Source organism: Scleropages formosus, chromosome 21 (genome assembly GCF_900964775.1).
Source record: "Scleropages formosus chromosome 21, fSclFor1.1, whole genome shotgun sequence".
Taxonomy (NCBI): Eukaryota; Metazoa; Chordata; class Actinopteri; order Osteoglossiformes; family Osteoglossidae; genus Scleropages; species Scleropages formosus.
The window spans coordinates 14,580,429-14,603,662 of NC_041826.1; the positions used below are offsets into that span (position 1 = coordinate 14,580,429).

The 23,234-nt window shown below is 42.7% G+C and overlaps 1 protein-coding gene across 12 annotated transcripts in view; it reads left to right on the forward strand.

Moving 5' to 3' along the window:
- plekha5 (pleckstrin homology domain containing, family A member 5) overlaps positions 1-23,234 on the forward strand; it is a 92,605-nt gene that overhangs the window by 18,777 nt on the left and 50,594 nt on the right. Inside the window, exon 1 of one of the 12 annotated variants that reach the window (XM_018726261.2) lies at positions 13,805-13,868. The exons of the other annotated variants lie outside the window; for them this stretch is intronic. The gene's annotated coding sequence lies outside the window, so the exon portion shown is untranslated. Of the gene's footprint in view, positions 1-13,804; positions 13,869-23,234 lie in introns of those variants that run through there. 12 annotated transcript variants of the gene reach the window in all.

A 23,234-nucleotide genomic window follows, 5' to 3' on the forward strand; every position in this document is an offset into this window, starting at 1 on the left:
TTCAGCTCCCCTGGTGTGTGAGACTGGCACATGGTCTGCCTACGCTGTCTGTCCTCTTGGTTCCTGTGCTGACTTTTGTTAATGGCTGCTCTCCAAGGGAAGCATGAATAAAGACCTGAGTCTGAAACACAGCTGAGGGGCTCCTTGGACACGGTGTGCCTCACACACTCATTCACAAGACTCACTGAATCCTGTGCCAGAGACTTGGTTTTTGACACCAGTGTGAGCGGACATCGATTTCACATGCATATGTGACTGAGCAGTCCTCAGAGGTTCAGTAGTATGCAACTGCTGTGTGTGTGTGTGTGTGTGTGTGTGTGTGTGTGTGTGTGTGTGTGTGTGTGTGTGTGTGTGTTTCAATGGCGGTGCATGCATCCCATCACAATAAAAATGCCATATCATTGCTGTGATTACGTGAGTAGGTCACAAGACTAAATGACGTCCAAAGGCTGTGTCCTGTGGCAGATACACAACAAACATTTGGCTGATAAGAGAAGGATCTGTCCCGTGTCCACCTGTCTTGGTGCCACAAATCGTATTTGCCTCTTTATTTGGGTGAGCCAGACTGTGTTAAAAAATGTACAAATGTCACCTTTGTGTACCGCCCATCTTCTCGACCATGACCCATGTGAAGCTGTGGCGTCAGAGATGCCCGAAATAGGACTGTCATTGCCCAGTCCCCTGAGAAGGACCGTCTGTCCTCTGGTCACCTGGTGCAGTTAACTGTGTATACTAATGACAAGTATAAGCAAACTCTGAAAAAGAAACACCAAGGGGCCACCCCAACAGAACAGACTCTCAGTTTTTTGTCTTGAAAAAACACCGAAGTGCAGAAACTTATAAAAATCATTTCTAATCTGATATACAGACAAACATCTACTTTCCTGAATTCAACTTCCGTAAATTTGGATTTCCGTAAAAAATACCCAGCATACACATTATTTACGGATAGCGCTTTTATCTTACTCAAAACCTCTGAAATGCATTACGTGCATGTCGGTGTAATCAGACAAGGCAGGAAGCTGCATCTTCCCAGTTCCCGCATGTTGTGAGCCGTGAACGCATCTCCTCTTGTTAGCGTGGTGCTTTTTTCGCATGTTTTTCATCCATTTCATTATTCATAGTGCTTGGTGGTAAATGAGCACTTGAAGGAAAATGAGAATCGTCTCGCAAGCGCAAAGCATTGATTTGGAGGTGAAATTGAAAATAATAAGGAAATATGAAGGTGGACAAAGATTATCGTCTGTAGCACAGGAACAAGGTTTAGCCGTATCGACTCTGAATACGATAGTGAAAGATGCTGCACATATAAAGGAGCAAGTGACAGGAACAGCTAGCATGAAAACAACAATAACAACAAAGAAACTTCAATATGCAATAACTGAAATGGAAAAATGATAAATTACAGCACCCTCTTGTGTGCCAGCATACTACTACATGCAGATATGAGGTAAGCCCCCACAGTACAGTACCATACTGTATGCAGTAGTTTATTTTTATTAAATTTATGCTTTGTAGAAATGTTAATTTATTTCATTGGCTAGGCCCATGTCTTACTACAGTACTGAATATGTCTGACATTTACTGGAGAATTATATTCTCTATTATTTTAATACCTGTATTTGCAACAAATGTGAAGGAAATGTGAAGGCTTGGCTCTGTAATGGAGGGGGAGGGGGGTATCCGACATACGTAAATTTCGACTTACGTAATGAGTTTAAGAACGGTCTATTTGCCTAAGTTTTTTGAGTTTCTTTTTCATGGTATTAGGAATCATTTATTGCATTTATGTGGGAATCATTCTGAAATCCCACAAATGATAAGACATGTGAGCATGTCTGTGTATTTGGTTGAGTGTGGTAAAAAGCAGTAGTTGGGCACAAGAGTAGAAACGATAAAGTTCCTGAGTCACCCAGTCGATTGGGGATTTTGGGCAAATGGACATCTCTGGCCCAGCATCAGCAAACAGGGATTAACAATGTCAATGGCTGCCCCACCCACACGCACACCTCTGCCTGCAGTCAACCTCTGCTGTTTGCATAGACCTCTGATGGAGAAGAGGGGTGCCTCTTTCTTTAGTGCTTGGTGCAGGTTGGTTGGTCAGGGGGCAACCATTGGACCACAGTGGCTCAGCTGGACCAGGAGATGGTTTGAGGCTCGAAAGACTGTGTAATGAATGGATCTTTGGATCCTGGTTATTGTCAGGTGCTGTCGTGGTCCTTCAGATTCTCGTTTTACCCAGCAGTGTTAAAGTTAGTGGTGTTGATAGAGCTCAAGAAACCCAGAGACACTCCAAGACACTTACAGCTCAGTCAAAGCAATGGGAAAAGTAATGGAGAGCCTTCAGTCATAACACATCAAACAATTTCCTCTCAATTTTCCTCATTTGCATTTGTCATTGTTCCTGGTTGTCCATCAGTGTGAAGCTCCCTGTAGTGTTTGAGCAAGTTTCTCTGCTGTCATTAGGTCTCTCTGGAGTGTTGGGTTCTCTTTCATCTTGAGCTCGTGTTGGACCCCTGTAATGCTCTGTATGAGAATCCATTGGACAGATGATGTCTTCATAGGGTTGTGCTCCTCTGAGACTGTACTGGAATCCGCCAAAGGCCTTAAATCAGGGAATGCAGTTGAGGCAGTGGAACAGCGGTTCATGGGCCGCTTCTTTCCTTGCTGAGCTACATGCAGAACACAGTAGCTGTGCCCTTATCACACTGTCCAGATATTGGTATTTGGGCAATGAAAGCAGGGCTGAGGAGTGCAGTAACTTGTAAGCAGGTGCTGCAGTTTAGAAAGGGAAAAGCAAAACAGTGGTAAGTTAACCAGAGAAAACAGCCACAACTGACGTGGGCTCACAGATAGCCTGCAGGTCAGTGTCCTTCCTTGGAGCTCTGTGATGCACTGCGGACTGAGTGGTCTGTGACCCTTTGCCTTATCGCTGATCCTGACCAGGGTTTGAGAAGATGGGAGAACACTCTGTGCCATAGGGTGTTAAGCACACTGCAGGTGTTAATTATAAACGGCTGTCATGCTGGTGTCGCATTTGGGCTGAAGGGCTCAGAAGGCTGGTCTGGAATGTGACACCTGGTTCACAGTTTCTCCGTAAGGAGAGCTTGTCCCTATGTTCTTCTGCATAGGTCCTCCACTCTGGCCCTGTTCTGTCTGTGCTGCTGTCCCCCATCTCCTCATAACTCGTAACTGAACTTGACAGCCTGTATGCTGCCTATATACTCAGAGGTTAAGTGTCTGTCCTGGATGTGGAAACAGGGACATGGGATCATGTGACTTTATCACATACACAGCGCCCTGCTTCAACTTTCACTGATTTATGGCTTTATTGGTGGTAGGAAGTGAATGAACCCAGTGTTCTGGCTGTGAAGAATTTCATAGAACTGTGAGACATGCAAGTTTATTTATAGAGAGTGCTAACAGTGGGTTAAATAAAGAAGCCTCAAACCAGAGCGCTGGGCATGTTTCTCACTCTGTCTCCGAGGCATGTTGTAATTGAATACCCGTTGGTGACTATCAGGCTGGTCAATCTCCGCTTGAGAATGCTCAGGAGAAACTGCTCTCAGCAGCTCCTACCTAGTGCAGTATTCCAACAGCACATCATTCTGAACTGCATGTTTCAGCTCTTTACCTGTTTTTTGGACTGAAGTATGATCATACACATTTTCTTCTGTTCTGTCCCCCCCCCCCCCCCACCACCTTTAATCATTTGTGGTTGTTGGATATTATTGCTACTGGTATTATTCCACACATCTCACAGTGGTTTCAGTAACACTTAATTGAATAAACTGGTACTTTAAGATATTATTTTTTCCTGTTTTTTTCTGTATATAATAAATACACTATCTGCCTTTAGTGCTGAGTTACTGTTAGCTCCCTCTGCTGGCCAACCCTAACAGCAAGACAACACATTCCATGCACTGCATCTTGTCTGCAGTTTTCCAAGTTGCTGCTGCTGTTTTAAATGTGCTGCAAATTTGCTGATGCATGCCTTTTCTCCATAACAAACCCATGTGTCAAACATTTGTGTTTGTGATTTAAAGCAGGTGTTGAGAATTCTCATGTGGTAGCATGATGGAGAAGAAGGCAAAGCCCCCAGGTGTAGGGGTCCACCCTCTAATTTCTTGTTCTATGCCCCAACTGTGAGCTCGCTACTCTGGGCTTCAGCAGTTAGTACTTGGCTTGGAGTTGTCCAGCTATGGCCTCACTCACCAGAAGTCAGCTTGAGTAGAGTGAACTGTATCATTGCAGTGATGTTTTAGAGCCTGCTTGGTCAAGGAATTTGCAGTGTTCCAGAAGAGTGTGCAGCTCCCTTGTAGAGGGTACTGGCATCAAGCTGAAATAGAACCAGTTGCCAGCGCTGCTGTGTTTTTGAGAGTTTGGGATTGAGGACTCATGTGAGAGCAACTTCAAGTGCTCTTTATTCATAAGGAGCCTGGGAGCAGCTGTACACGAGTTAGTCAGCTTCGTGGGTAGCTTGCTGAACAGCAGGATCTGAAGCCCCTCTGAGCAGCCCTGCTCTGACTTTGCCAAGTCTAACATATGACCAGATCATCCATTTCAGATCAGGATGAACTGCTGAATCCCGCAATTAAACCCAGCTTCCCTTGCTGACAAAGACCCATGTGCTCCTCTCCTACAAAGCTGTCCTGTTCATGTCTCGCTCTTGCTCTGTTGTCGTGTGATTTGGCAACGTAATGTACTGAGTCACAGGCATTTACTCTGCCGGCTGCTAATGACTGAAACTCCTGGGAGAAAGGATGTTAACCTCAATACAAACACTACTGTTTAGCGGTGTGTCCAATGAAAAAATGCAAAGTATCATTTGCCAAGGGGCCTCACAGTGCAGATTCATGCACCGTGTGCTGGCTTTTAGACTGACAAGAAAACACTTATCCTTCTTTCTGTTACTCAGTGTGGACCACAGCCACTCACTCATTCTACTTTGATGTTTCACAAACTGTGATGGGTGGTTCTTTGTAAATGGATCTCAATTTGGGGCAGGGAGTTTTGACTTGTCTCTTTGAAAACATATGTCATTTCAAGAAATTTTTGGAGCTGCAGATGGGTTGTGTTAAATGCCATTTTCCTGTACCATAAATCATGGTGTGTGTGTCCCCTGCAGGAAGTCAGAGTTGGACTCTAGTCAGTTGTTTGGAAGCTGACACCATCCTCTTCCCAATGAAAATGTACTGTCAGATAGTCAAACCATGTGCGTGTGCAGGCTCACAAACCAGTATCCAGCTGATCAAAGATTCAACTTTTTGCTTTCTGGTCTCTGCCCTGTGGGGGTGTCACCCTGTGTTTGCCGTGGTCATTTCCCTGTGTGTACCGCATCCCAAAACCTGCTTTGTGTGCAGGCTGCCCTGACAGTGATCAGGTTTGTGCAGAGAGCTTGGTTGTGCTACTTGACTTTCATAGAATTTCAATGGATTTTTTTTTCCTTTCATTGTTTATGAGATAAAGAAACTCCCTCCAGTTGTACATACGCACACACACAGTAAATATCTGAAGGCTGATGCCATGTCGTCCACCGTGCTATGACTCTGTATTAACTGTTGAAATCCTTAGCAATGACGCAGTGGATGGGAGCAGCAGGTAATCCAGTGGTTGGAACCTCCTTTGGACTCAGAGGACCCAGGTTCAAATACTGTAAGAAGGATTTTATCCTGAATTGCTACAATATGAATTACCCAGCTGCACAAATGGGTGGGTCACTATAAGTACCTTTGCAATGTAAGTTGCTTTGTACGAGAGTGTGAGCTAAATGAATAAATACATAACTGGACCGGTCCAGGGAAAATGTGAGCTCTTTATTATGTGAATGATGAGCTGTTATGTAGGACAGTTGATTGTATGGATCATATTTGCATAGAATGGTTTTCATAAAGGAAAAAAGCATTTGGGAACCGCCTGGTGTTCCACAGGTGAAGAAGCTGGTGGTCTGCAGAGTGTTGTGACGTGGTCCATCATGAGGGGAGGGCAGTCTGTGGATGAGTCTAGAATGCCCGTGTGTGTGTGTGTGTGTGTGTGTGTGTGTGTGTGTGTGTGTGTGGTAGAAGCTGATGTTATGAGAAGTGTATGAATACTGCAGGAGTAACGTGCAAGCTGTTGGCTGGAAAGAGACAAAGCACAATCCTTCCCATCCCTTGGTGTTCTGCAGAGGATTAGACATACCTTTTCTTCAAATGTTGCCAGGTTTTGGCAATGAACTTTCTCAGTGTTTGTGTGGCTGTGAAGATTTAAGAATTAGGCACAGTGAGTCAGGTGTAAAGTGAACTTTTTCTCTAATTCAGACAGAAGGACACAATGCCAGCCTGTGGTCTCTCAGGGTAGTTATGAGAAGTGCACTGAATGTAAAAGTGTTCACCATTGGCCTCAAACAAGCAAATACTCACTGTCCAGATGCTCTCTTATGTTAAAAGTGTTTCCCATTAGAGCTCCTGGGTGAGAACCTTGGGACAGGTTGCCTGTCCTCCTGCTCTGGGTATGTGTCCTCCATTGGGTCTGTGTAGTGGAGCAGGTGGGGTTGGATTCGGTTAGTCACATCCATTCCTGACATGTTTCACAGCTGGGTTAAGTTCATTCCAGATGAATCTGGGTTTTTGGTTATGAAGGAACATATGGTCAGCTGGCCCCACATCTCTTTCTCTTTGTTGCTGACATAGTATCGCTGCTTTGAATAGCCTTGTTTTGGGGGACTGTTGGTTTTTCAGAACTCGTAACAAGCCAAAGATGCTTTTTTGCAAATGATGTTGACATAAACCATGAACGCATGTTGCTATTTCTGGTTAAGAAAAGCAAGCACCAACAACAAACAGTATATCACTCGGCATACTTTGAGGTAAAAATGCATTGGAACCTAATTAATCCAGGCAGCAGGGCTGACACATGAAGCGTGGAGAAGAAAGAGCCGAGAGAACATGTCCAGTCTGATAGTTTGTCTTCTCAGAAGTCGCTCGTCCACACAACTTTCTTGCTCTTTAATTAGCCTAATGTAAGATGTCTTTAATCCCATCGGCTGAGAAACAGTACTGTATCAAATCCCAGCTGGAGCAATTTCAGAGCAAATAGAAAGGAGTCGTGGCCTGCCTGCACAATCACACTGTCGTTTAGTAGGCGTCAAGTGGAGCTGTGGATGAATCTACTGTCAGGCCTTCCATTGGATCCCAGCAGAGGGCCGCTGACATGTTCGTTGTTCTCCTGCTTCATGTGCTGCACTCTAGCCAAGGCACCAGCACTTCCATGCCATGGTGCATGTTATTAATGCCCCTCTCCACAGAAGAGCTTGTGCTGCCATTGGAAGCATATATAACATCCACAGTGCATTGCAGGGCATCTGAGGGTCTTGTGGTGATGGACTGGTGTCCCATCCAATGTGTACAGTCTCATATCCTATGCTTCTGGGATAGGCTCTTGAACACCATGACTTAGCACAACACAAGCTGTAACTGATAGTGAAATGAAATGGGGGGAAATCTCTTTACTTTTACTTTCCAGCAGTCTCCATCTGTACCTTTAGAGATCTTTATAGGAATGTGAAGTTTACCCTTATTTAATACAAATTGGAATGTTTTCTGTTGGTGAAAAATCGCTATGGTATGACATTACAGAATGAGGAGTCAAATGATGTGTCATGTGGACTGTCAGGCTGTTTTTCTTTGTGTGTATGTGTGCGCGCGCGCGCACCTCTATGTTGAAGACTGGGGCTTACAGTCGATCATTCCTTTAAGGACACTATGGAGATTGAATAAACACGTGCTGTGTGGTTACCCTGTATGTGTATCATTGCGTGTAGGAGAGCATCTCTCCCTCAGTCACTCTGGTGTGGTCTCCTCATGACATTTACGCTAGACTGATAAGAGAGAGGGTGGCGCAGTGGCGCAGTGGGTTGGGCCACAGTCCTGCTCTCCGGTGGGTCTGGGGTTCGAGTCCCGCTTGGGGTGTCTTGTGACGGCCTGGCGTCCCGTCCTGGGTGTGTCCCCCTCTGGCCTTACGCCCTGTGTTGCCGGGTAGGCTCCGGTTCCCCGTGACCCCGTATGGGACAAGCGGTTCTGAAAGTGTGTGTGTGTGTGTGTGTGTGTGTGTGTGATAAGAGAGATCACTTAGAGTTTACACACAAGGCTTTTCATTGTATAGTCTGAAGCTTGATGACTTGATTCCTATATAAAGTTTTATCAATTATAACCTTTTTCTGACAGGCTGAATAGTATTAAATTTGATATTTTTGCAAGAATAATTATGTGATGGTCATAATGTCATTTTCGCCCACTCCTTTTTCTGAAAGATTATGCATGTTACATAACTATTTTTTAAGATGGATTTGCAAGTGTCTTAGAAGAAGTTTTACCTTGCTTAAGGTAGAAAATAGGTAATGTGTATGCTGCCAACCAGCATTACTGCAATTGCAAGTTATATTTTGTTGAAATTGTCCTTAAAAACTTAGTGTTTTCACTTTGGAGCCCAAATGCAGTAATTGTTAAGAGCAATATTTCAAATCAATGTAAAACAAAAAGGCAGAGGAAATAAAATCTTATTATGAGAAAAGTTGCAAACCCAGGAGATGGACTCCAGTGAAGCACACACTTATTCCTTCTGTTAAGAGTCAGGTACAGGGATATTTTCTGGGGAAGGAGTGTGTGAGTGAAGAGCTGAGGCGGATCTGTCATTTTAGTGAGTGACAAACAGTCTCCAAACGGACTGTTTCACTTCTCTTTTAACATTGTGACACTTTTTAAAATAAGGTCAATTTAGTATGAATGCAGTTAAGAAAGTTAGAAAACATTAAGCACAGCATAAAAACCATACCATGACAACAGTTTTATGTGGAACAGTTGTCCTGACTGGAGGACCTGTGGTTCAGGGAGGTAGAGTTCACATCATGTCATGGTGAGAAGGCACAAGTCCTTTGGCTTATCCACTGCTATGTTAACAGTCAGCTAAAAGGGAGGTAGGCCTCAGGTAGCTCTTTCAGTGTGCGGTTGTGTATTGGGTGCAATACCTCTTATGATAATACAGTAATTAAAATAATAGGTGGTGCAAAGTTTACAGACGTTGCCTTGCAGTTAAAGGGCCTGGGATCAAATGACCACTTCTGCTCTAATACTTTTGAACATCTACATTTATTCATTTAGCTGACACTTCTCTCCAAAGTGACTTATTTGTAAGTAGCTTAACATTCTATTTATCCATTTATACAGCTAGGTAATGTTTATTGAAGCAATTTAGGGTAAGTACCTTGCTCAAGGCTACTACAGCTGGAGGTGGGCTTGGAACCTGGGACTTTTGGGTCTAAAGGCAGCAGGTCTAACCACTACGCTACCAGCTGTTCTTGCACTTACCCTGAAGTACCCCAGAAAAAAAAAATCCTGCTGTACAAATAGCAGAATATTTGTAAGCATCTTGATATACAAACCTAACATTTTAAGTTTCTTGGGGGGGGAGTAAGTGTCGGCTAAATAAACAACAGCAATAAACTGTGCCGCTAGAGTAAATGCCATGGAGTAAAAATAAGCAGCTTTTTTTCTTCAATCATCCAAGCAGTACCTGATCAGGCCCATGAAAAGAACCGAACTGAACTGAAAAGAACCGAACTGAACCAAGTTCAACGTAACTGTCACTCTGAGGCTGCACTGTATTTGGATGTTTTCTGCGGCTGCACACCTTCCATCCTCAGATCTCTGAAGCCTATCTCTTGAACACACGCAGTGCTTGCTCACTGTACAGGCTTATAACGTGATTTGTGCTATCCCAAAAAAGACCATTGAGCAAGGCAGAAAATTCCCGTAACACCTACATCGAACAGTTAAAACCGACTGGCAAAGAAAACTGGCAAATAATATTGGCCACAAAACCGGAGGTAATGATTTCAAGAGATGATAGTGGACAGGAGAGAATCTTGTGTCTTTTGATGAAGGAACAGTGTCTTTTCAGCTCTGTTCTCTTTTTCTGAGGCATGAGGGACAGAGACTTCTCAGGTTCAAGTTCAGGTTTCAAGTTTATTGTCATAGATACAAGTACCATGTACATGTATCATGAAAATCTTCCTGAATGCTTCTCCACAGACTATGGACAAAGACAATAGAAATATTGCACAAACAAACAATGACAATGACAGTGAGTAGTGCAACAGCAGTAGCAATAAATAATGGTAACAGTAGTAACAATAATGCCAGTTGACAGTCAGAGAACTCAGAACGAGAGAATGAGAATGCTTAAAGTGGCAGTGTAATTTACCAATGTGCTTGGGTTGAGCAGTCCAACTCTAGTTACTAAAGGTTAGTGTTGTATACTCATCCCCAGAAACATTTGTTTTTCATTTCTCGGTACAATGACTTTTCAAAACAATGTCTCAGCAGGCAAATTTCTTAGTCTCTTGTCAAAACTAGCTGTCAAGTAACAGTAAACAGGCAGGTTTTTCATCAGTGGGCTGCCAGAGCCACAGCCAAGGGGCATTGTGGGCAGAGTTCAGATTTTATTAAGCCACCAGTAGAGGGCGATATTGTTTAGGTAATTACGTCTCTCGGAGCATGATTGACAATTTTTCAATTGTCTGCGCATAACTTTTACCCGTCCTATTGAGGATCGTTGACCCCCCAGCTCCTCACTTGTAGAATGTTTTTAAGAAAAAACCTGATTGAAAATTGTTTTCATGTAAAAATCTTTGTGCTTTTGGAATTGGCTTGTTTATACTAACCAAGGCATATTCTTTTAACATTTTTCACTGTTGACCTTAAGGTAGAAAGCATAACGCAGGCATTCTTTACCACTTCATGACAACTCACACAATACTGGAAATGTGCAGAATTGCATTTCACACAGAAACTCAATATTTGTGTGCATTTGCTTGCCTCCTTGTGTCCTTAGGATTGTGACCAGCCTTTGCATAGTCCTTCTGAGGCTGGTTGTTAGAATCTGCCAGAAAAATACAGCCAAGCAAGCAGTTTCCATGCAGAAATTCCATGTTTTCTTACAGGCAACTCCCTTTAGCCCCTCTTTGGCTTTACCTTGAACTCTTGACCTTACTTTGGCTTTAGGGTGAATAACAACAGTCACTCAGTATGAGTTCATTCAGCTGTGCAGACCCTGCCTTGTGGAAGGGCTCAATGAAAGGGCCTTCCTCGCTGAGTGCATGCTGGCAAGGACCATAAGAGAGTAATTCAGTGAAACAACCACAACTTTTGGTATTGTCATCAGAGAATGCAGTACCACTGAATATTGTGAGCACACTTGCTGGAAGCAAGCTTCTTCACAAGCAGTTTGGCTAACAGCTCTCAACAGAAAACAAGTCAATCTGTTACCCCAGCACTTCTGCAGTAATTTCCAAAGATGCAGGACACTGATTGCTTTACTTTCACTCTTTTGAGCACTTCATCCTTGACAAATATTACCCAGGCTGGCCGGGTGCACTCACACTTTTGACTGGTGCTGTATGTTGTAATTTACAGTGTACTATTTTACTGTGTCTATGCTCTTTCAACACTGTTCTGTACCATGTATCAATCACTGCCAAAGATAGTCATTATTTTCCTTTCTCCCCATCTCATATGTGCTGTGCCATGCTGTACTTTTCCTGGTTTGCCAAAACAGGTAAGTTGTTGTAAGCTAGTTTTGTGTCTTTCTTTTTAGTTTTTGTCACTGTGCATCGTGGGAAAGTGTGCTTACGGTTGATACACTAGACTGCATGTTGCAATTGAATTATATATGTTATATTTGGAAGATGCTAGATGGATTTCACAGAAAGAAGCAGTTGCCTTCTGTGTGAAGCAAAGGGTAAATCGGTCCTGTGTTATTGTATGTACTTTAAATTTCACATTTATTTAAGTAGCAGATGCCTTTGTCTGAAGCTACTGGCACTTAGTATCAAGGTAAAAAAACTGCAATAAAACTGTACCAAGCTTTTTTATGATGAGATAAAACAACATCTAATCAAAATTCAGCTTAAAACAGCTGAATACCAAGTAGATTTGAATAACATCCAACAATAAAATCCATAATTAAACATTCACAGTACACTGGCTTCTCAATTTAATGACACCATTAGGACAGGAGGTCTGTTAGTAAATCCACTTTATAATACAGACTTCCTTTCATTTAATGTGTTAGCCATCTGAGACTTTTACAAATACTATCATTTTTAAAGAGTTTAAAAAATGATGACATTTAAAAAGTACCCCCCACAAGACATGTTTTAAAGTTCAACATCAGTTTGATATGCAGGTTCTTTAGGGTGCTGATGTACCGCAGACATTGTGATGTGTACTATAAGTTTGTACTGTGATCATATGCAGTAACTGTACTGACACACTAACAATGTGTCATTCTACCAATCAATGTTTATTTACCTCCTGCTTCACTATCAGATGTGGATCAGCAGGTGACTGCTGTCTTGAATTGCGTGACAAATGCCTCCTTTCATTGTTTTTTGTCCTCTACACGATGAGTGTATTTTAACAGATGAAAGTCCAGTCCTTTGGCCTGAATGCGGAAAACTGCTGTCATGTGAAATCTTGGCTCTGTGAGACTGGAGTCTCGCCTAGTTCCTGGTTAACCTAGTTTACTTGCCAGCAGATTGAGAAAGAGGGACAGCTTCTTCGTCCTTCCTAATTTGGTGATGTTATGAAGAAAGTGGTTGCCAGGGCAATGGGCCTGCTAACCTCACCAAAGGAAGTCCTGAGGTGGTATCGTTCACCAATGCTTGGGCTCAGTGTGTTTTTCTATAACTTGCAGCCCTTGCACCTTCAGCTTTCTGGGTGGTCCTGCACCCTATAATTGATCACCTTTCTTCTACAATGTCTTGGAGCCTGGTATCATGGCTGATACTAGAGTCTGTGGGCAGCAGAAGACCACTAAGTTTGTGGTTGCTTGGCAGATGTTCTGAATTGTTAAAGACCACAAGGAGTTATGAGGCTGTTACTTTTCCTTGTGGTGGTGGAGGTGAAACAGTGCGGACATAAACCTTCCTTCCGCAGCTTGGTCTGGCCAGAGTGCCAAGGGAGAAGATCTGGGTTCCCCTTGTACAGGAAGTGAATGCCCTTTGGACTGTAGTGTTAAGAATAAAATCAGACATGGTTATTTTGGACATAGTTGCAGATGGATGCACAGTAGAGAGGGCTTGTCACACTAGGCCATACTGTCCATTCTTGTGGCCAATATTTTCTGTGTGTGGGCTAGGCTGCCAGACTCTGACCCAGTTGCTTCCTGGATCCACTGGCCCCAAGGCTGTTTCATGGGTGAAGGGGTAATATCGGTTGGGGGTTTATTAAGTTGGCCAGGATGGTGCACACCATCGATTGACACAGCTCAGAAATTCAAGTAGCCCTCCATCAATTGGGAAGATCAATAGTCATCAGAGGGGTATCAGGCACTCTTTACTGCTTCTGTTGATTGGTTCAGATTGCAATCCATTCTTTTTCTTTTTTTTTTTTTTCTTTTTTTTTTAAAAAACCTTGAGTCCTGTGGGGTGGTAGGAAGTAGGCCGTGGCAGGGACGAAGCAATGAGCAAGCTCCCTGCTACTGAAGCGGCATCTACAGGCTGGAGTGCAGAGCCAGGAGCAAACAGCCGGGTTGCTTTCTCATCCGCTCACTTGCTTACCCAATGTGGAGCCTGTATGCAACCAGCATCAGGCCACGCAGGTTGACAGGGTGGTGTAACCACAGTTGCTTTTTCCCTTCCCTGTGGGGAATAGGGGTATGTGACTTCCCTTGGGGGTGGGAGGAGAAAGGATGCTTTTGGGAAAGAAGGGGGGGGAGAGGGAGAGGGAGAGAGAGAGAGAGAGAGAGAGAGAGAGAGAGCCCAGCACTCCAACTGTATCGCTCACTGGATCTGCGTGACAGGCTGCCTTGCTGCTAGAGGAGAAGAATATGTGAGTGTGTCTCAGTGTCTGTGTGTATTTATTTGTGTGTCTGTACCTGTGTGCATATATGTCTTTGCCTGTGTGTGCTTCTTCCAGGCACTTTCTGTGTTTTTGTCCTCCGACTGCACCTGCACTCGCCCCCCCAGCAAGCTGCAGGAGGGCTGGATGTAAGACTGCCCTTGGCCCCGGCACAACAAATATTCAGCTGAGTTGTTGACCACAGGTGTGGTGTTTACTTCTGCACCCAGGTGCACAGAGTGCATTGTGCATGTTCGTACAGATAGATAGGTGTGCTGTCTGTGTATGTGCTGTGTGTGTGTGTGTGTGTGTGTGTGTGTGTGTGTGTGTGTGTGTGTGTGTGTGTGTGTGTGTGTGTGTGTGTGTGTGTGTGCGTGCGTGTGTGTGTGTGTGTGTGCATGCACGTGCATATATTTTGTATGTGCTGTCTGTCTCCTAGGAGGAAATTGGCCATGGTTCCTCTCTGCTGTTAGACATTTGCTGTTTAAATGTTTTCCTAAGTGTGTCTTGTGCTTACAGTGAATTTACATGTTGTTTTACACCCCGATTGTGCAATTGGGATTTGATTACAGGGGTGGTAAGATTTAAAGTATACACATTTATCTTTGCTATTTGTCAAGTCATAAAATTAAACATAGTTCTTTCTATTATTTGGACTTAATTTGCACCATCTGTATTTTTGGGATAAAAGAAGTGAAAAAGAGTGTTTTACTTTGTCAAAAAAAAAAATTCAAGAGTTTGAAAATGACAATGCCAGTTTGTTTTAAATATTAAAAGTGCTGCATGTTCCCTTCTGAATGAGTCATGGGCCAAACAGCAGAGTCTGTGCTTCAGCTGCTGGATGTGTGATGAGTCTGAGCAGACATGTCCCATCCTTCTCTTTACCATGGTTATAGACTGGCAGGAAACGGACTGAAACCGAGAGCCCGCTGTGCTCCAGTTCAGTTTAAGCTCTTTAATAACACAGGCGTTTATTAGCTCGCAACCTCATGGTTCAGTTGCTGATATTAATATTCGCAGATGAGATTTATGGTGTCCATAGAGAGCACCCGAGCGTGCGTTAGCAGCTGCCAGGCTTATCGCTGCTGTCTCTCTGAAGAGGACATGGAGCTGTTAGTCCACGTGTGGGATGTGTTAGAAAACGCGTTTGTCTTCAGTGCTGAACTGGCGGTAATTAGCATGACTTGTTGGCATAACCATAGTGAACAGGTTGTGGTTATATTTTTACTGTGTTTGTATCCAAAATGTAAGAGAAGGTGTGATGGGGAGAGCTGGTTTTACTTGTGCCCAGCAAGTGAAATTTCACCGTTACCTTACTTCTCTTCTTTTCTGATTGGCCCTGCTCTTTCTGTTCATGTGTCTGATTGTGTGTTGTCATTCACTGTCCGAGTTGCCTTTGGGGTGGAATAGCTATCAAGTAAATAAGGGGGTAGCTCGTTTGTTCTTTCCTATCAAGGATCTCTAGAGTATCTTGGGGTCACGCAGCGGTTCAGCAGTAATTTTGTGTGTATGTATGTATATATATATATATGTGTGTGTGTGTGTGTGTGTGTGTGTGTGTGTGTGTGTGTGAGAACATCCGTCCCAGTACACTTTAATCCTTCCGACTTGCATTGATTGACGAGCACAGTGCTATGGAGATGAAAAGAAGCTTACTCTGTTTGCTAAGCCACACAGAGGAGCGAGTCACTGCAGTGTCTTCCATTGCTTGCTTGCTCAGCCACACTCACAGCATCCTCCTTTCTGTCCTTCTAAGAGACAGACAATTTTTTTTCACTTTAATGGATGTCAGATTCTACCTGTAACCTTTTTTCAACTCTGTTAGTATCTTTGAGAAGAGGCAAAATTGACAGTTCACTTCTAAATCTCAGAAAAGTGATCTGCGCAAACTTAGTAGAGTAGTTATGCCAAATATGGTAAATAATTTGTATCTTAATTTCAGAAAGGTGTTTTTGGTGAACATGGAGGTTTTAGTTACCTTTTTTGGAAAGTAAGGGAATTTTATTTTAGTCAGTAGTGAGAGTTGAGGCTGCCATTTCTCTGTGATTGTCCTTGTTAGCAAAGCAATGCATGGACCACATTCGGGTTCCTTATACATGAGCGGGAGGTGGCAGGGGTTGAGTTGATTACAGCTATCTAGCCTAGGTAGGCTCAGCATCCCTATGGCCAGGGTGGTCCTGGGGGCTTGGGGTGAGCTGTCTGGGCTTGGTAAAACCCTGAAGGGCACATAGCAGAAGAGTCACAGTCTGCCATGTTGATGAGACATTCGGGAGTCTGGCTGGTAGTGATAACACAGGTCCCAGCATGTCACACACAGTACGCTGCCACCATAGTTATACAGTCATAATGTCTGTTTTCATTCAGGATGACAGTTTAAAAAGAAAGCCCTGTAAAAGAGCGTGTGGGCAGATGGTGTAGAGGTTAAGAAATTAAACTGGGCTTGTGTCCAGAAAGTTTTAGGGTACAGGCCTGACAGTGGTTCTACTAGGTGCACCCTTGAGCAAGGCATCTAACCTGATTTACTTCAGTAGTTATCTGTCTTTATAACTGGAATAAGAAAACATGTCAGAAGAAATGTGCTGGCAACGCAACTGCGATACTGCTTAATCATGCTAGAAAATCATGTCTCATTGTCGTCATTACCCCCCCATCTCGACTGCTTGAGGAAACTGGGAGACCAGCATGTGTTTTTACGATGTGGTTTGTACCATACACCTTGGATCCGCAATGTTGGAATTTCCTTCATAGGAGGTAGTGCTCGGTAAGCAGGGTGACTGTGGGTATTGGATCAGTTTGCGGGTCCACGTCTCTACTGTTTAGGCTTAGTGCTGTCCAGTACAGTCCAGCCCACCAACTGCCCTTCCTCTGCCAGAAGTAGGTTAAAGTGACCCACTTTAATACACATCCCTTCTGTGCATGTTATGAAACACCATTGTAACTGGAATGCCTGTATGAGATTTGCCTGGGATAATTCATCTCGAAAAGCTACAGTCCTCCTTTGAGTCTACGTCTTTGGTAGTCTTTGCAATATCTGTATTTAATGTATCTGATGAAGTTCTTCTGAGGCAATTCTTCTCAGGAGATCTCTGAGAATGCTTTAATTATATACTTGGAAACAGGCTTGTTTATTTTTTTCTGTGCGAAGTTGATAAAATTCTTCTCTTTGTTTATTCAGTTTGGTCATAAAAGTCTGAGATCTGGTGTCCAAATGGACCTTATTTTTACCCATAAGAAATCCACGTAGCCTATTTGCCAAGCCTCAAACAGGCATCAAGACTTATTGTAGCACAGTTTGGTCCAGCTGCTCTGGTTGAAGTGGACTGGAGCAGTTTCCATTGCATTGTGGTTACTGTGGTGACACCACCTCCAAGGTTTCTGCCCAGGCAAGGGGCAGCCAAGTGGGTAGCCATAGCAGGAAGTGTGGTGGTGCCAGGGCGCTACGGCTCTCAGCTGCTAAATTTACCCTGGCTGTATCGCCTGTGTGAAGTATGATTCACCAAGTGCTTTGGGCTGCTCTCTCATTCTATCTATCTCTTTCACCTTCCCATGATTCTCTGCATCTCTCTGCTTTTGAGCCTGGACTGTAGCAATGGGTGCTTGACATCTTTCCTAAGTAGCTGGGAAAGGAAGAGAGGGAGCCCTACACTATAGCATGGAGGGGTGGTTTGCCATCTGATGGTGTTTATTTGGATGTTGTTTATCTGTTTCTGTTCAGCAACCTGTTTGACATGTGTAGATGCTGGAATTTAACGTGAGTGAATGTGCGAGTGAGGGTCTTTTTGACGGAACAGACTAGAAATTTTAGTTTTATATATAAGAGCAAAAAATGTCCAGCAAGTACAGATGTCCTTTATGCCTCACCTCTACTCTTCTTTTTCTCCTATGTTTAGTACCTCTCAGCTCTTGTTTTGGCACCTCATTGTACCATGCACTTCTTAAAGCATCGGTGTTTTAAAAGTGTTCAATGACATTCTTCCTAATACAACATCATTATCTACAATTCATCACTCAAATCCTGCTTACAAAGTGTAAACACAGTGACTGAGGAAAATCCATGGTGATGATGCCCATGGGGTGGGCATAGATGTGATTGCCACATACTGGAGCATAGGGCTGTGGTCATCCAAGACCAATGGGCAGCCCAGCATACCTATGAACAATAAAATGTCCATTCAACCCTTTAGTAAAGGTGTTTTGCAAGACCTGCCAAAGCATGGAGGCATCTGATCTCACACTAGGCAAAGTATAGTGATTTTAATGTTAGCATGAGCCAGTAGGACTGTGTGCTAGACAGCATGGCTTTGTCAGTCCTGCCTGTGAAGGAATCACCCATGTTTACTAGGGTTAACAGGATCTACTGTGGAAGTCCCCTTCAAGGATGCTTTCTGCTACCTCATGAGCTATACTTCCACTCAAGACAACATCAGACCTAAACAAGCCAAAAATAACTTGTTTATAGCATTTCTGTAAAATAATCCAAAGCAGCAAAAAGCCTCAGGAAAGGTTTAGAATAACAATTGGTTTGGAAATGCACAAAGTATTGTTGATAGAACTGCTTTGGTAATATGGACAGCATCACTCTGCACCATATCACAAATTTCTGTACTTAAAATCTGTAGTGCAAAGTCCATGGCCTAATCCATCTGCTCATAATCGAAAAATTTGCAGTGTGTGGTTTTTCTTGCATCACAGAGAAAATCTTTGTCAAAAATACATTAAAACTGCAAGTTGGTTACACTTCAAATGGGCAGAGTTAATAGGTGACCTCTAAGTAAGGTTACTTTTCAGTATAGTCATGATAAATATATTAATAGTCAGCAGAGTTTTATTATTTATTCTGATTAATGGTGTGTCTAGGCTAAGCATAATTACATTATCTACACTTTCACAGTGAAGTGGATTAACATAGGGAGGGTTTGCAAGGATAGGTCCACAGTGATTACTCCTTTGTGGCTCTATGTGTCTCTTAAAGCAAGTGGCATTCCAGTTAAGACATGGTTTAGTAATGCTGCTTTCAGTTCAAACTTTAGTCAGGGCACTCCTCTATTGCTGTTAAGAACAGTCTTCATGTTGGTAGGAGCTTTAAAGCTGTGTGTAATTGCTTCTGATAAGAGCATAGGCTGAACATCCAATTAAGAGACTTGTTGTGTTTTCTTTGTTGATATGGATTAACAGGCAACCTTTCCAGTCTATCCCAGCCATTGTGAGCATGATTCATGACCTCATGTTGGGGTTGGTATTATCACATTAGGAGACCAAACAGGAGTCACTGCACCAGTGTAACCTCGGGTTCCCAATTAAAAGCCCGTTATATGGCAGTGTTACTGCAGAATCCTGTAGTTGTCCCCATCATCCTTAGTCTTCGTTTGTGCCAGGGTTCTATGCACAGTGACTGTGGATTAACAGTATTTCTGGTTTTCTTGGCATACTTCTATACCCTGTGGTCAGGTGGTGAAGATACAGCAGCTTAAATTTTTAATTGGCTTCTTCCAAGGAGCGTTGCCTAATATAATCCCACCATGATTAATTCAATGCTCCAAAGATTCCAAAAGATGGAGGGGTCAAGGTTGCCTGCCACATTTCTGCTTCTGCCTCACCTCAACCTCTACCTTGAGATTCTACTTCACACAAACCTTCATCTTCAGTTCCGCCTCCAGCAGGAGACGCCATCCCCTTATGCCCTTGCTTGTCTGATTACTGCTGGGTTCAAGAAGCAACACTGAGACCAAGGTTCCCCCATTATGTGTGAAACAATTTTGGCCGCATGTTCTTCTCCCTCTCATCTGTGGATATGAAGAATGCATACGTTAGCTCATATAAGTGTGCTTTGTGTCTACTTTGTGGTTTTACTCCATAAGAAATCTGTTCTTGTGCAAGTTGTGTGAGAGTGAGTAGCAAGCACAGGAGAGTTAGAATTTAGTCACTGAGAACCTCTTTTACCCAATTGCATTCATAACACCAAATTGACAATCCAGTCTTCAATCAGTGGCAGCAGATGTCCCGTTTCTGCTCTTCAGTGTTCTGTTTCTTTCGGGGAAATACAGAGTCTTTTACAGGTGGATAGATGGGTAGATACACGTGAACTTTATTAATCCCGAAGGAAAATGCATGTGGTTACAGTAACATATGTATAACAATGCAATGACAGAAGACACCAGAATTAAATAAACAAATAGAAATGAGTAGGTGACATACTGCTTAGACCTGACACCTTGCTCTTACAAGACTCATCTTTAAATCCCATCAAATCCTGCTGTCTTAATAGGTAAATTACTGTAATTTAATATTAATGTTAAGCTGCTTTGGAGAAAAGTGTTGACTAAATGACAAAAAAATAAAGTATTTAAAGGTAATAAACAGCTCAGTTCTACCTCAGACTTTTAATTAAACAACTACAGCTAAGTTCTTAGAATTTTCATCTTACCATTTGTTATATGTAGAAAAAATCGAGAGTTTTTTTGCATAACATTATCACTTTTATAGTCCTAATGAAGTTGGACCTAATGGCAAAATTTTCATGTACATAGGCTTCTCAACTTACTAATAAAACAAATTGTAATTTAACTCTCTCCTTAACTTCAAGTCAGAATCAGTAAAAACTTCATATTACAGATATCTTTCAGTTGATCTGTGGATTTGGTTCTGTACAGACCTCATATATAACTATGACAAGCTGAAAAAAATTACTCTAAGACTTTAATTTCTTTTTGTATTTTTAGTTAACTTTGAGCTACTTTAAAATTTAAATTGATTTTAATGTCTGCTTTTACGGAAATTTTAATAATACAAATTGGTTCATGTGTGATTGGGACCTGGGCCTGTGGAGGTAATTTTTTTAATTTTTTTGCTGTCTGAATTCCTGACAAGCAAAGTCATGACCATTGAGTGTCTCAGAGAAAGGCAGTAAGATAAGGTCTTCCCATGAAAGGAAGGCAAAAACGACAAGTGAGTAAGGCTAAAAGGGGATGTTAGTGATGTTTTGGAGGTGTTTAGCCTATGCTTGCTTATTTGTGCATCTTATAATATTTACAAAAAAAAAATGGTGGGAGGGTATCGGGATTTGTCTATCCTGTGTTTTATTCACTTACTCGAACGATGAACCTTGGTGCAGCAAGTGGTAGGGAACAAACTAGGTTTGCTTGAGACTTTCATAGCTGCAGCTGTCTTCTTCTCTTAATGTAATGCATAAATTGTACTTTTGCTGAGTTGTACGTCGCTTTGGACAAAAGCATCTGCTAAATCAATAAATGTGAATGTAAATGTAGTGAGATCTATTAATACAGACAACGTTTTGGAGCTCAGTGTTGCTTTCCAGGCGTTAATTTTTATTGGGGGGACGCTCTTGTACAACACAAAGCCTCCTCTGAAGCATGTGCATTATGGGATACACTTAGGATCACGCTTGGTGGGATTCAATCACCTGTTGCCCTGGCAACGCAGGTCTTACACTTCACATCCTGGATGGGCATCACATTGGTCCTGTTGGAATTCATAGTGCGGCCTGCTCCCGGCAAACAAAACAGAGGCCTGCTGGACCATTTTCTTGCTGATTATTGGAAGCTGGATCTTGTGGATGTTGAATGTTGATTTATGATTTGTTTACATGTACTGATTAGTGTTTTGGATCTGTAGTTAGTGATATGAACCACTGCTCTCTCTCTCTCTCCCCCCCCCTTTGTCTATGTCCAATACAACTCTGTTCTCCTTCCATGATGAGTCACTATAGGAATATGTTCCCAGGACACCAGGATTCCCTCACAATCTAGCCATCTTAGTGACCACACCGCCCACTGCTTCTTCATTTTTATCTGGCTGTGAATATTAGCCATAATCCCTGCACATAATCGATTAGCACTGCTCATAAAATACCTCTTGGGCATTAACATGTTTTGTAGCTGGTGTTTATGGTGTTGTTTTGGAGGTGTTTAGCCTATCCTTGCTGCTGCAAGGAAATGGTTAGCAGTCCCAATTGCATTTGCAGTCACAATTGCCTGCTGCACATGGTAGGTGGTGAATAAGAATTGGATGTTATAGGTGGAGGCAGGGGGATTGGTGCTTTTATGCGGGGCCTTCCAAACGATGTTTATTTCAGAAGTAATTTTGGGCTCTGCATTATCACAATGAATTATAAATTGTGTTATTCAGGCTCTTTAAAAAGAAAAAAAAAAAAAATTTATGTAAGCTACATGCAATGAAACTGTTTGAGAGAACTCTGAGAAAGCAGTGCACAGGTGTAGTACCAGTCAAAAGTTCGAGTACACCCAAGGAGCTGAAGCAATACTTGTACGGGATAAATTTACATTTATTCATTTTTGCAGATGCTTTTTTCCAAAGCAGCTTCCTGTGAACAGTGTAATGTTATAACCCCACACCTTATTTACCCAAGATGACTTACACTGCGAAATACACTACTTACAATTAGCCAGTCATCCATACACCAGTGAAACACACTTTCTCTCTGTCACTTGCACACTAAGGGTGATTTTAGAGTCACTCATCCTCCTGAACAGCATGTCTTTGAACTGTTGGTGGAAACCGGAGTACCCGGAGAAACCTATGCAGACATGGGGAGAACATGCAGACTCTACACAGATTGAGTGGGGATCGAACCCATGTCCTCGCACACCACCCGGGCACTGTGAGACAACAGCGCTACTCACTCTGTCACCTGTGCCACCCACCCATAATTTGACACAAAAATAAAAGCCCAGACCCACAGGTGTCCTACATCTCTGGGAACTGCTGCAGAAGAGCTGGAAAGACATGTCCACTCATTTGCAGATGAAACTTGATACCCAAATGCATAATGTTCAGATGAATTATAAATGTTTTCAGAACCCTTTGTAGATATAGGTTGTTATCCTGCATTTTATCTACAAAAGAATAACTTCTTCCTTTCTTGTTTTTCTTTTTTTTCCTCCTGTCTTTGTAGCTCTTTAAAGAGTTGGTCATTGTGACCTTGTGTTCCATAGGCTGCTGATCCTTGTAGATTACAGGTGATTGTTAATGGGAAACCCTGCAGATTTTCTCCAGGCGAACATCCACCCTGTATATGCTATGGCAGCCCAACTCCCCATTCGTGATGCATTCCAGAGACATTTCACAAAGTCATGCCCTGTTAAGCACTCGTGTTTCTTCTCCCATTTTACACTTGTCTTCATACTATAAATTTGTTCCCTTGTGGTCTATCATTTGAATGTGTAACCAGAGGGTAGCAGATATCTGAGAAGTGGTGTGATGTATTGCATCCATTTTATGGTGGAGTATGAATAGATGGATGCTGTGCCCACATGCCTTTGACATGGCTTTAATTTATACATTGTTCAAGAATACTGTGGCAGGGGTCCTTTTGGGGTA